This window comes from Ascaphus truei, chromosome 7 (assembly GCF_040206685.1).
Source record: "Ascaphus truei isolate aAscTru1 chromosome 7, aAscTru1.hap1, whole genome shotgun sequence".
In the NCBI taxonomy this organism is placed as follows: domain Eukaryota; kingdom Metazoa; phylum Chordata; class Amphibia; order Anura; family Ascaphidae; genus Ascaphus; species Ascaphus truei.
The window spans coordinates 78,163,746-78,175,832 of NC_134489.1; the positions used below are offsets into that span (position 1 = coordinate 78,163,746).

Here is a 12,087-nt window from a genome sequence, read left to right on the forward strand (position 1 = left end):
TAGTAAAATGAATGGAAAACCTGCTGAACAATATAATTGTCAAATATATTTAATTTAGCAGCTAACAAGCTTTCATGGCAGGACTGATTCAATGGAGGGCGACGATGTGTTCCATTTTTGCACCAGGTGTAACGTCATGATTTGGGGTGTGAAAAGTAGGAGTACAGAAGGATTAATGATTAAGGTTAGGAAGGATTAAGGTCGCAATGTCCTGCTATTTATACATTTGATGGAAATGTGCAGTGTCAAAAACACACTTACACTGTATTGACCTGTAAGATAATCATCAATAGTTTTACAATACTGTATGTTAATTTATGTAATTAAACCAGTTTTAGTGGGTTATGTATCCAAGTAAAAAACTTGGACAATACAAAATACAGCCCCACATTTATCAGAAGAAAATACCATTAGTGTTAATGGGAATGCTTTTGCTTGATACATTTGGTGCTGTATTTTTGCAGCTGGAAGACTAATAAATGTAAGCCCATTAATGTGTAAGATTTACTTCCCTTTAGTGAACATAAACGGAGTAAATAAGGTGTTCAATAGTAACAGCGACTAACAAAATTGTCTAACTACAGACATGTCTTAAGTTTCTGCAAGAGCATCAGTTTCCTCAACACCATTGTTTGGTCTTTTGATATATTTTTCAAATGATATACAGCACCGACATTGTTTATTGAACTAAATCACGACGGCACGCCGAGATCTACCCCAGCTGCCGCCAGTAACAACCGCGCGCCGCCGCGTTTCCCCCACGCACCCCCCCTCCACTTCGCGCGCAATTTACCTCCCTTCCCGACCCCGTACCCGGCTCCTGCTCTGCCCCTCTGCTTCCCCGCACCCCCGCTTACCTTCATTTGATCTCCAGGGGTGTCGGGGAAGCCAGGGGAAGCCGGGGAAGACGGGGAAGCCGGGCGCGCATGTTACTGTGACGTCACAGTGCGCCGCCACGCGCCGCGGCTACCCGCTTCCCAGCCGCATGGAGCCGGCGGCTTTTGCTTCAATAAGCAATGTCGCCACTGTAACAAAAAGCTCTACAATCATTCCCTACCTCATTTAGCAAACTATCTAATGAGTCTTATGAATTATCCATGTATACTGTACTATGAAGATATGTCTATGAACAGAGCATGCATGATGGTTCAAAGGGAATAATATATACTCTAAATTATGACATTTCATTACTTTAAAGACTCAAAACTGTTTTGCACAAAAAGCCTGTATACTTAATGGACTCAAGTTATTACATATACAACACCTAAAAGATGACCTACTGTGACATTCTTCTTAAACCAGTTTTAGCATTTTCATTCAACATTATGATTACTACAAGGTGAAAACACTGATGTTTAAAAAAAACTAGAGACGTTTCTATATACATGTTTCATATTGTACACAGGATACATTTAATTGATTTAACCCTAACAGAGTTACGGTACTCCAAAAAGTTTAACTGTAAAAACACTGCAGTGATTCCAAAGTAATTTTGTGTGAGGCTTTCTTGGACATTCACAATAGTGATACAATATACAAGTAGCGTACTCTGAGATATGGAAGCTCACTGTATTGTCAAGACCTTAACAAATTAATTTCTGATTTTGTTTTGGGAAACCTGAGTGCTGTTCTGCCTTCCTCAAGTATCTGCTTGTCCACTTCTTGTTTATATTTGTCCCCTTGTTTGTTTTCGCAATGTAATCTCTGCCTGCCCACTTCTAGTCACTTTTTTTAAGGCCTGTCCAAATCTGTCTCCATGGCCACAAAGCGGGTGAGGATATCTGATGGGTTTGTTTTCAGATGCAACCTTGGGGTGGGCTCAGTCACTGTTCACCACCAGCAACCAGAACAACGCAGTTAAAGTCAATATTCTCTGGATGCAACTAAGCCAGCACAATAACCGAAGGTCAGACGGTACAATCACTTGGGCACCCTGATAGATTGGGTACCTTGGTTTTTGCATGGCTGATCACACCAACATTATTTTCTCACATTGATGTTGCTACTGTATGCATGGGCTTCTGGGACCACAACGGTCTGTAGTATAACAACTTGAAAAGAATAAATTAGCAAGAGCTTAGTCACCAAAGGTGTCAGGAGTAATGTGAAAGCAAAATGAAAAGGAAAGTGTTGAAAAAATGCTTAAACTTATATCTACAATTAGTCATACAGTTCTTCATTATTTTTAGACTATCTTTAATAGGTAATACATAGTTTATCTTAGGGGAACAATCACCTATCCTACATTTTTTAATTTGTATGTGAATGCACCATACATATAGCTTTTTTGGAAATGCTGTGGCCATAATAGTCTGCTCAGAACACATCCTAAAACTAGAGCCATGTGTGTGTTTGCAAATATTTAATATATTGTTTGTCAATTGAGATGGAAGTTTGTCTTTAATAAGTTGTTTAGGGAGTAAATATCCCAGGGTCTCAAACCTTTAAATAGTGATTATACATTCACATCCTTATAATGCCCTTTTCATATATTTATCCCAATTATTGTGGTATCGGATAGCTTGACTGCAGATCAATTTTTTATTTTCTTCTGGAATTAGGAATTGTGTTGTGTACAATTTTTTTTCCCCCCAACAACATCTTCTATGGTTCTCTTGAATTATGTCCCGTATACAACGTGTTTTTAATTTATTTGGAAGTTCCACTGTCAGTTTTGTAGAAAGTTCTGAATTGGTGCCTACATCATTCATATTTTGTGTGTAGAATTACAACACAGCATTTTAAACTCTGTTAACCTGGATCTTGTTTTAAATTCTTAAGGATTGTAGCCTCAAATGCCTAAGCATTCTGCAACGACTCCTTGCCATCTTTAGGTCCAACCTGCAATTAAATCATACATTGCTCTGTTCTCTACAACTGAAAGACACCTGCCAAAGCTTCAGTGCCAATGTTTCCACACAATTTGTTTGCTTACATAATTAAGACGGAAATCTTTAGGGCTGGACCAAAATGAGTACTACTAGTAATATCATAGTAATTTCATATGCAAGGTCTTGGTTTTTAAGAAACCCCTCATTTAAATTCCTACAATAGTGTACAATATGAAACTGCCAATAGTAGCAGACAAAAAGTCGGTTAAGATAACAAATGGTCATGTACTACATCCGTTATCTTTAAGGTTTCATATTATTGGTGCCTCAGTCAAAACTATTTACAATATAGTTTTCTTACAAACACAAAGATGACACATCAAAATAAAATAAAAAACAGGCCGCTCTCAAGAAGGCATTTCTCTCTTATAGCTATTGTCAGATATTGGATATGTTCCAACGTAATGGGAACTACAGTAATGCACTATTATTAGAAGTGTTTGCCAAGAGATACATAATCCCACCGTCAGCCTGCTGATAAGTACTTCTACAGTAGTACCAAGTATGTAAATCAGGAACAATGTGGTCCACAGTATGTATCAAGACAAAAAAATGCAACAGTTGTGTAAAATAATTCCTATTGCTTTTACTGTTTTTAGCTGATTCATCTGGTTTATTTTTTTCTTCTAGAATTGCACCACCTTTGTCTTCATACCACAGACCTGATAATATATCTGATTAAAGAGAGCCTATTGTTCTTTTGGGGATTATAGGGCCTTTGAACTCAAATATTTTTTAAAATGTGCGTTGCGTCAAAATTATCAGTGCTTAAAAGTAATACAGGTACTCCTCGCTATCCAACGTTTCACTTTACAACGAATGGCATATTCTACGCTTTACAATGCAACCCTAAGGGCCGTTTTTCGATGCCAGAATGCGTTATCTGACGCCTGAATGCGGTATCCAACGCTCACCGCCACTGATCAACATGGGACTCACTTTACAACTGTTTCACTATCCAACGCTACTTCCAGAACGGATTCCGTTGGATAACCGAGCACTGCCTGTATAAACCTTCATAAAATGTGCATCGTATGTAGGAAGACTTCATACTTGTGACGCATAATTATTTGTTTGAAATACATTTTGATGCATCTCACATGTTGAATATCTGAATCATACAATTTATATTGAAAGAGAAGTGTGTATTTTTTATTTATGAATTGTAGTAGTCAATATCAATTATTACTGTAATATTATTTATAATAGTCATGCTGTGAAAATCATACATGTTAACCTGCATAATGAAATAATTGTTGCCGCATCAAATACTTTTGGGGTACTACATACTGTAGTAATCTTATTCTGCGCTAATACCTTCAGTCTTTTTAGGGTTTACGTCAAGTTGAAAGTAGCAGATAATTTTTAAACCCTTTCTTTTTTTATTGGCGCGCAGAAATATTCTTTTTTTGTATATACTAGTTACGTCTGTACACCGAGCACAGCCACTTTCTGTGCACCAAAACAAAGTAAAACATTTTTTTGGTGCAATCGATGCTGATTGACAAATGTTACCTTTGTACATAGGTGCAAACAAGTACAATTTAAATTAAGTTTGGCATGTGCCAAAAACCTGTTTGTGATCCTTAATACATAGGCCCCATGTATTGAAGTCACCTGCTTGCAAAATTGGGGGGGGTGGGGGGGGGGAGGAGAGAAACGCCACCAAATATATCAAGGAAAATTCCTGTATCTTTCTCTAGGATTTATTTTCTTGCCAAGTGTTACATCAAGGATACATACAGTAGCCCAACTGAGTCAGTCTTTGAGCTCCTGCTCTATCGGTTTTATCGGTTTTATGTTAATAAAGATGAAGGCACAAAATACCTTACATTGGCCAATGTAGAAAAAGCCAGAAGATTAGTCATTACCTACAACTGATATGGCATCAACATTAGATATGATTTACTATTTTTAGATACTGTATGCTAAAGACATAGTGCAATAATATAGCAGTAACATGCAACCAAATTGAAACAAAGTGTTTTATTTAGATCCCTAAAAAGGCATACAAGGTGTGCAACAGATTTAATTTAACAAAGTTTCACACTAATTATTAATTAATATCTCAAATGGATTGCAGGCCCTCTATTACTGCAGGAAATTAAAACAAAGCCAAACTAATGATTCTTGGACTTTTTTTTTTTAATACTACATGATCTTCACCTGAACTATGTGTAACTGCAGTACCATATGAAACATTTGTTACAATGGATCAAGAGTGGCTACTCGCCCCCTCCACCCCCTCTCCCTTCCGTTGTGAGTTTTATGTTGTGTGTCTTTGGTTTCGTACGATGCAGGGTATCGGTATTACAGTTGCACAGGGGAAGTTTAGTGACAGTATGTATGACGTAATGCTTTGCCTTGTAAGCGAAAAACCAATAAAATTGAAGTTGGAAAAAAAAAGTGTGGCTACTTAGACAAGTAACTGTTGGTATATACAGTTAGGTCCGGAAATAATTGGACACTGATACAAGTTTTGTTATTTCAGCTGTGTACCAAAATAAATTAGATACAGTTAAATAATGAATATGGGCTTAAAGTGCAGTCTATCAGCTTTAATTTGGGGTATTCACATCCAAATTGGAGGAAGGGTTTAGGAACGACATCTCTTTAATATGTAGCCCCCTCTTTTCTTCAAGGGACCAAAAGTAATTGGACAATTGACTCAAAAGCGGTTTCATGGATAGGTGTGGGCTATTCCTTCATTATTTCATCATCAATTAAACAGGTAAAAGGTCTGGAGTTGATTCCAGGTGTGGCATTCGCATTTGGAATCTGTTGCTGTGAACCCACAACATGCGGTCAAAGGAGCTCTCAATTCAAGTGAAACAGGGCATCCGTAGGCAGCAAAAAAAAATAAAAAAATCCATCAGAGAGATAGCAGGAACATTAGGAGTGGCCAAATCAACAGTTTGGTACATTCTGAGAAAAATAAATAAAAGAACGCACTGGTGAGCTCTGCAACACAAAAAGGCCTGTATGTCCACGGAAGACAGCAGTGGTGGATGATCGTAGGATCCTTGGATTGATAATACCAAGTCTACCATAAAGAGAAGACTTCACGAGAGCAAATACAGAGGGTTCACCACAAGGTGCAAAACATTCATAAGCGTCAAGAATAGAAAGGCCAGATTAGACTTTGCCGAACAATATCTAAAAAAGCAAGCCCAGTTCTGGAACAGCATTCTTTGGACAGATGAAACCAAGATCAACCTGTACCAGAATGATGGGAAGAAAAAAAGCATGGAGAAGGTTGGAACGGCTCATGATCCAAAGCATACCACATAATCTGTAAAACACGGTGGAGGCAGTGTGATGGCACAGGCATGCATGGCTTACAATGGCACTGGGTCACTAGTGTTTATTGATAATGTGACAGAACACAGAAGCAGCCGGATGAATTCTGAAGTGAATAGGGATGTATTGTCTGCTCAGATTTAGCCAAATTCAGCGAAGTTGATTGGATGGCGCTTCACTTTACAGATGGACAATGACCCAAAACATACTTTAAAGGCAAAGAAGTGCAATATTCTGCAATGGCCGAGTCAATCACCTGATTTCAACCCGATCGAGCATGCTTTTAACTTGCTGAAGACAAAGCTTAAGGCAGAAAGACCCATGAACAAACAACAAAAGACAGCTTCAGTAATGGCCTGGCAAAGCATCACAAAGGAGGAAACCCAGCATTTAGTGATGTCCATGCATTCCAGACTTCAAGCAGTCATTGCCTGCAAAGGATTCTCGACAAAGTATTACAAATGAACATTTTATTTATGATTCTGTTAATTTGTCCAATTACATTTGAGCCCCTGAAATAAGGGGATTGTGTATGAAAATTGTTGCAATTCCTAAACGTTTCATACGATATTTTTGTTCAACCCCTTGAATTAAAGCTGAAAGTCTGCACTTCTATTGCACCTCAGTTGTTTAATTTCAAATCCATTGTGGTGGCGTATAGAGCCAAAATTATGAAAATTGTGTCAGTGTCCAATTATTTCCGGACCCAACTGTACACTCTACTCTAAACTAAGCATCCCCAATGCAGTGCCCGTGGGTGGCATGGCGTCCAGTATACCATTTGTGGGTGCCTGCGAATGACTTGCCAACCGGTTGATAATACGGCATAGATCTTGGGTCTCCAACACATTGCTGCAAGCTGCTAGTACCTCGCCGGCTGCCAGTGGGTAGCTTGCCGCGGTGCTGCCGAAAGCTGCTGCATGCATCTCTCTCATGCCAGAAGTCAGGTCCATCTAACATATTCCCGAACAGGACCGGCAATAATAAATGTATTTTGTGTGTGTGAGGGTGTGAGAATGCGAGAGTCCTAATTAGTTGGTTCCCGCCACTCACCTGAACTCTCAAGGGTGCCCTTGGGCACAAAAAAGTTTGGGGACCCCTGCTGTAAACCTTTAAAATGTTTTACCTTTTCCTTATAACATGCTTCAATCAACTTTCTTATCATAACTTATCATGGGTAAAAGGCATAGGTGCCTGTTTTTACTATCTACAGTAACTATGTGGTTCCCACCACTGGATATAGTTTTGGTGATTTCTTTACCATGTGATTTCAATACATTGTTGTTATTTTAAAAAATCTTCACAGGTCTAAATCGATGAGCCTTTTGAAAGCTCTGTACAAACTCTGTATATGTACACTATAACAACTATAAAAAAATGCTTGTTGGTTCATTAAAATGTATCATGAATTACAATAAATCTACATATTTTTATGACCAATACAGCTTGTAGAACTTTGTACACGTTGAACTCCCACGTTTTCCATTAACTTCCATAGTGAATTTTGTTGAATTAATGAACCATTTGCTGATATTTTATGCATATATATATTGTTTCAAGTATACATCAATGTTGGGTAAAGTACTGCACATGTGATGGGTAAGCTATCAATCTGTTTCGTCTCCTTGCTCTATTTATTTCCAGCATCATTTACATACAATGCACATATTCAACACAGAACTAAGACGGTGAAAAAACAGTACCAAAGTACAACACACAAAAGTATTCTCGGGTAATGTATATTCATGCAAAAGCACGTCTTAGAAATAAATGCAGAAACAAAAACAATGTATTCTTCAACAAGTCATCAATACAAGTAGAAATCAAACATCCTAAATACAAAAGGACTTTAGCACTTCAGCCTAAAGGAAGATCTCATCCCTCTGACTTGTATCTACTGCAATTATATGGATATCTCTTCATCTAAAACTTATAAATCTAAAATAGACAAACAAGTAAGAGCATGGATTCAAAAACGCTTACAAGTCATGAAAAGAATACGCAATTTCTGAATACTGAATTGATTATTAGTGCCCCAGTAAATGATGTACTGTACAGAGAATCGGGAGTAACGGAAAAAGGGAAATTGCCAGTACAACCTGCAAAGAATCCAGTCTTCTCTGTAACCATTCAGGGAATTGGAACCTCATTTCACTGAAATCACTTACAATGTTATCTTTGCGCATAACACTAATTTAGGCTGTTTTTTTTAATAAACTACAACCTTTGTGCGCTTGCAAAGCTGATTTTTTTTTTAAAAACACCACCCATATTCTAGCATTTATTTATCATCAAATATTATGCACATCTGACATCAAAGTAATTGAGGAATCATGTCCTAATGGGGAAGTAATAAGGTTAAAACTGATAATTTGAAATAAGATTATTAGACAAAAAGTATCAATGATAAGACATTTTAGGTGGCAAAACCAGTGCTTTATTTTTTTTTATAGTCATACTTCTATTGTAACATCCATAAGTATCAATGGAAGGCTACAGATAAAGACAATAGCTAGATGTTTTTGCATCTGAATATGGAATATAAGTAATTCGTTTGGAAAGACTACATATAAAAACTTTGTTTATGAAATATATATATATATATATATATATATATATATATATATATATATATATATTTCATAAACAATTATATATATATATACACACACTCTGAATGCAACCTCTAAAAATCAACAATATTCTAGGTGTTCAAAGGATAGAAATACGGTTCTCTCAAAACAATAGAAATAGCAGCAATGTAGTCAACTTAAAAAGGGTGCACACATATTTCAACGTTTTATGTAATTCTAGTATATCTCAGGGGTGCTCAACTCCAACCCTCTTCCCCACCCCACCACAGATCAGGTTTTAAGGATACCCCTGCTTCAGCACAGGTGGCTCGACTGAGCCACCTGTGCTGAAAATCTGGGATATCCTGACCTGTTGGTGAGGGCGGAGGGGGGCTTGGGCACTGGGGTTAAGCACCCCTGGTATCACACATATGCATAACATTCCTACCCGAGCTCATACTTGACCCCAAGTGGGCTGCAACAATTTCCCTTCGGCGCTGTACAGGTTAAATACAGATCATTCACTACTGGAAAGGATTACATTCTCAACATATTCAGTACAATTAAACATACAACGGACTCTTCTCATTCTTTATCTCCCTTGGTTACACCCTAAAGAAAATATGCTTTAGAAAACAAAAACAGCAACAGTAGCCACATCTAGTTATCACAATTGACAGTGATCATTAACTTACCAGGCGAATGTGGCATAAAACATTGTAGGACAGACATCACATAGCGTGTGGCATGCAGTGAATGGCTTAAACAAGTGCTGTCAGGTGCATCTGATACACACACATTGTATCAAATTGTACATCTAAAGGCCCTGACAGCACAAGCATCTGTCCCACTCAGACTAATGCAAAGTGGGGTGTAAGGAGGATGCACATGGTATGGATGGAAGAAAATACATTTTAGGAGTTGATGAGATATGAGAAAAGCAGCTACCATTTTCTATAAAATGTCACTAACACGGACATGCTGGAATGGTAGCACAGTGTGTGTGACCGAATTAGTCCAAAAAGGCACTGGAGACGTTACCAGGGGGATAGAAAGCAGAGCAAGTGAATGCAGCGAGGATCAGGACCTGACTGAAAGCCTGACACCAGCGGAAACTGCATCCCTTTCTACCTACTGCGTTCCCCCCAAATGGTCGATATCTGCTGTAAATATACATGGATCCCCTTGTTTTCAGCACAGCAGGGCAGTACATACCACCAGGGTTGGGCGGATCCGCTGTACGTCCTGAGCAATCACTGCAGAGGTCGACAGCAGGCAGGTGTTTGGGGAAGCAGTGTTATCCACAGACAAGTGATGCTTCCTGCAGCTTGAGACGCTGCTGCAAGAGGCAGAGAGAGACACTGAAAGGGGCCTCCCAGGCAGGGGCTGCCTTCCATGCAGATAAGCCCTGCCTCCAAATGCAATCCACACGCCCAAAGCCTGGCATGGCGTGTCCCGTCCTCTTTATTTAAACGGTGCTATTTTGCTGCATTTCTGGAGAAGCAGAAGGTGCTGAAACAAGGTGAGTAATTGTAATTTTTTGAACAATGCAAAATTCATCCTAAAATCAGCTGGTCACCTCAGCATGTAACTTCTCTAAAGCCTAAGGGTCTTTCCCTTTCTGCAAAGTAAGCTGGGTCCCCACCCCCCATAAAGCAAGTATTTAGGTCTAAATGGTCCTTGAAAAGACTCGGATTGGGTTGCAGACATGTCTGAGACATGAATGTGCTCACAAGTGATATTTTCATTTGTAATGTTAACTGAGAAAGTAAATGTTTGGAGAAATTACATTTTATTTATATAGAACAAGACAATGAAGGTGACCTAACTATGAAATAGAAGTATTACGTAAATGTACAGTACCAACATTTTACAAATATGTCATCCAATAATTTATACAACACAATCCAAAAGGTAGGTTTTTATAACTGCAATGTATAGCTAATCAAACTAAGAATGTTTTTTTAGCAATAATTAATGTAAGAGAATGGTTCATGTCTAAGTTTAACTTTAGATACTCATAATGATATTCTTAGCTTAATGTCATAACTAAAAAGTAAAGATTTAGCAAATTTAAGAAAAATAACTCTTCATTTTCGCTTGTTCGGCAGCTTTCATGTCATAGGGGAGCCGCCAGTCAGGCTAGTTTTGTGGCAGTAGCATGTCCGGCTGTGTCACGAACTGTACGGCAATCCCTGTGAGCATGTGACCTGTATGGGACAAAGGTTAATACGCACAGCTATCCAGCTGAGTCAATCTTCACTTCGCATGGTTCCTCAAATGAATACCTCCCCTCAATCCGTCCCAACATACAAACTGTAACCATAACTGCAACGGACAGCACACTTGTGAGCAAGTGAGATATATAAAACCAGGGTTAATACAGGTGGCTAAATCAGCCAACTCACCTTTCTCCTTTGCAAGGTACTTCACATGAGTTAATATTTACCCTTACTCTGTTATAATGTATTCATCTGCTGCCACCACCAAAGATAAACATAACAAATATTTTTTTTTTGCCAGGATCTTCGTTCCCTGTTTATTAAAGAAAAACTATGCACTTAACACAAAAAAAATCTGTTGTAGCAAAATGTGCCCAAAAATGAAATTTACTCTCTACAAAGCGTGCCACTGTTCAATCAAAGCCCAAAGTATTACTTATTAAAGTTTGGCTTTAATATACAAAAGATACAGTGCTTAGAAAAATATTATTACAAGAACATACAGTTATAATAAATGCAAACAGTTTCTTAAAATAACAGGATACACATAAGCAGAAATCCCTATACGTTCCAACAGTGGTTTTCAAACTTTCTTTGGTGAAGGAACCCTATGTGAAATTCTGAGGAACCCCAGCCCTCTCTAAACAGCGTGTCTGATAACAGATGCATTGTAAATTCTCCTGTATTTGGTATAATTTTTAAAGGACCTGAAAATTACAGGGAACCCTCTAGGGATGCCCGGGGAACCCAAGGATTCCTAGAAACCCTGGCTGAAAAACACTGCGTTACCACATGCAATAAGTTCTTCCGAGAGAGGTCGCTGGAATAGAAAGATGAGAATTCCGTGTCTGATCCCAAAACACATCTCTGTTGAATTCTGATTTCATAACTCCATGGCAAGACCTATATACCATTCTTCTCCCATTGAAAAAAAATAAGCCCACCCCTGGCATCAATCAGCTCTGGCTGAGATTTTTACAACTTTGCATCTGTGCACTCACTATTCACGCCTTGATATAAAATAGGACCACCTAACGTCTATTTTTGGCATAATTTGATTTGTGTAATCGTAACAGTTACACATACGTATCTTGTTTTTAT

At 38.3% G+C, this 12,087-nt stretch overlaps 1 protein-coding gene across 2 annotated transcripts in view; it reads right to left on the bottom strand.

The window, feature by feature from the left end:
- B3GALT1 (beta-1,3-galactosyltransferase 1) overlaps positions 1–10,144 on the bottom strand; it is a 262,134-nt gene extending 251,990 nt beyond the window's left edge. For both annotated transcript variants that reach the window (XM_075609164.1, XM_075609163.1), the window contains exon 1: positions 9,980–10,144. The gene's annotated coding sequence lies outside the window, so the exon portion shown is untranslated. The remainder of the gene's footprint in view (positions 1–9,979) is intronic.
- Between the last annotated feature and the right edge of the window lie 1,943 nt (positions 10,145–12,087).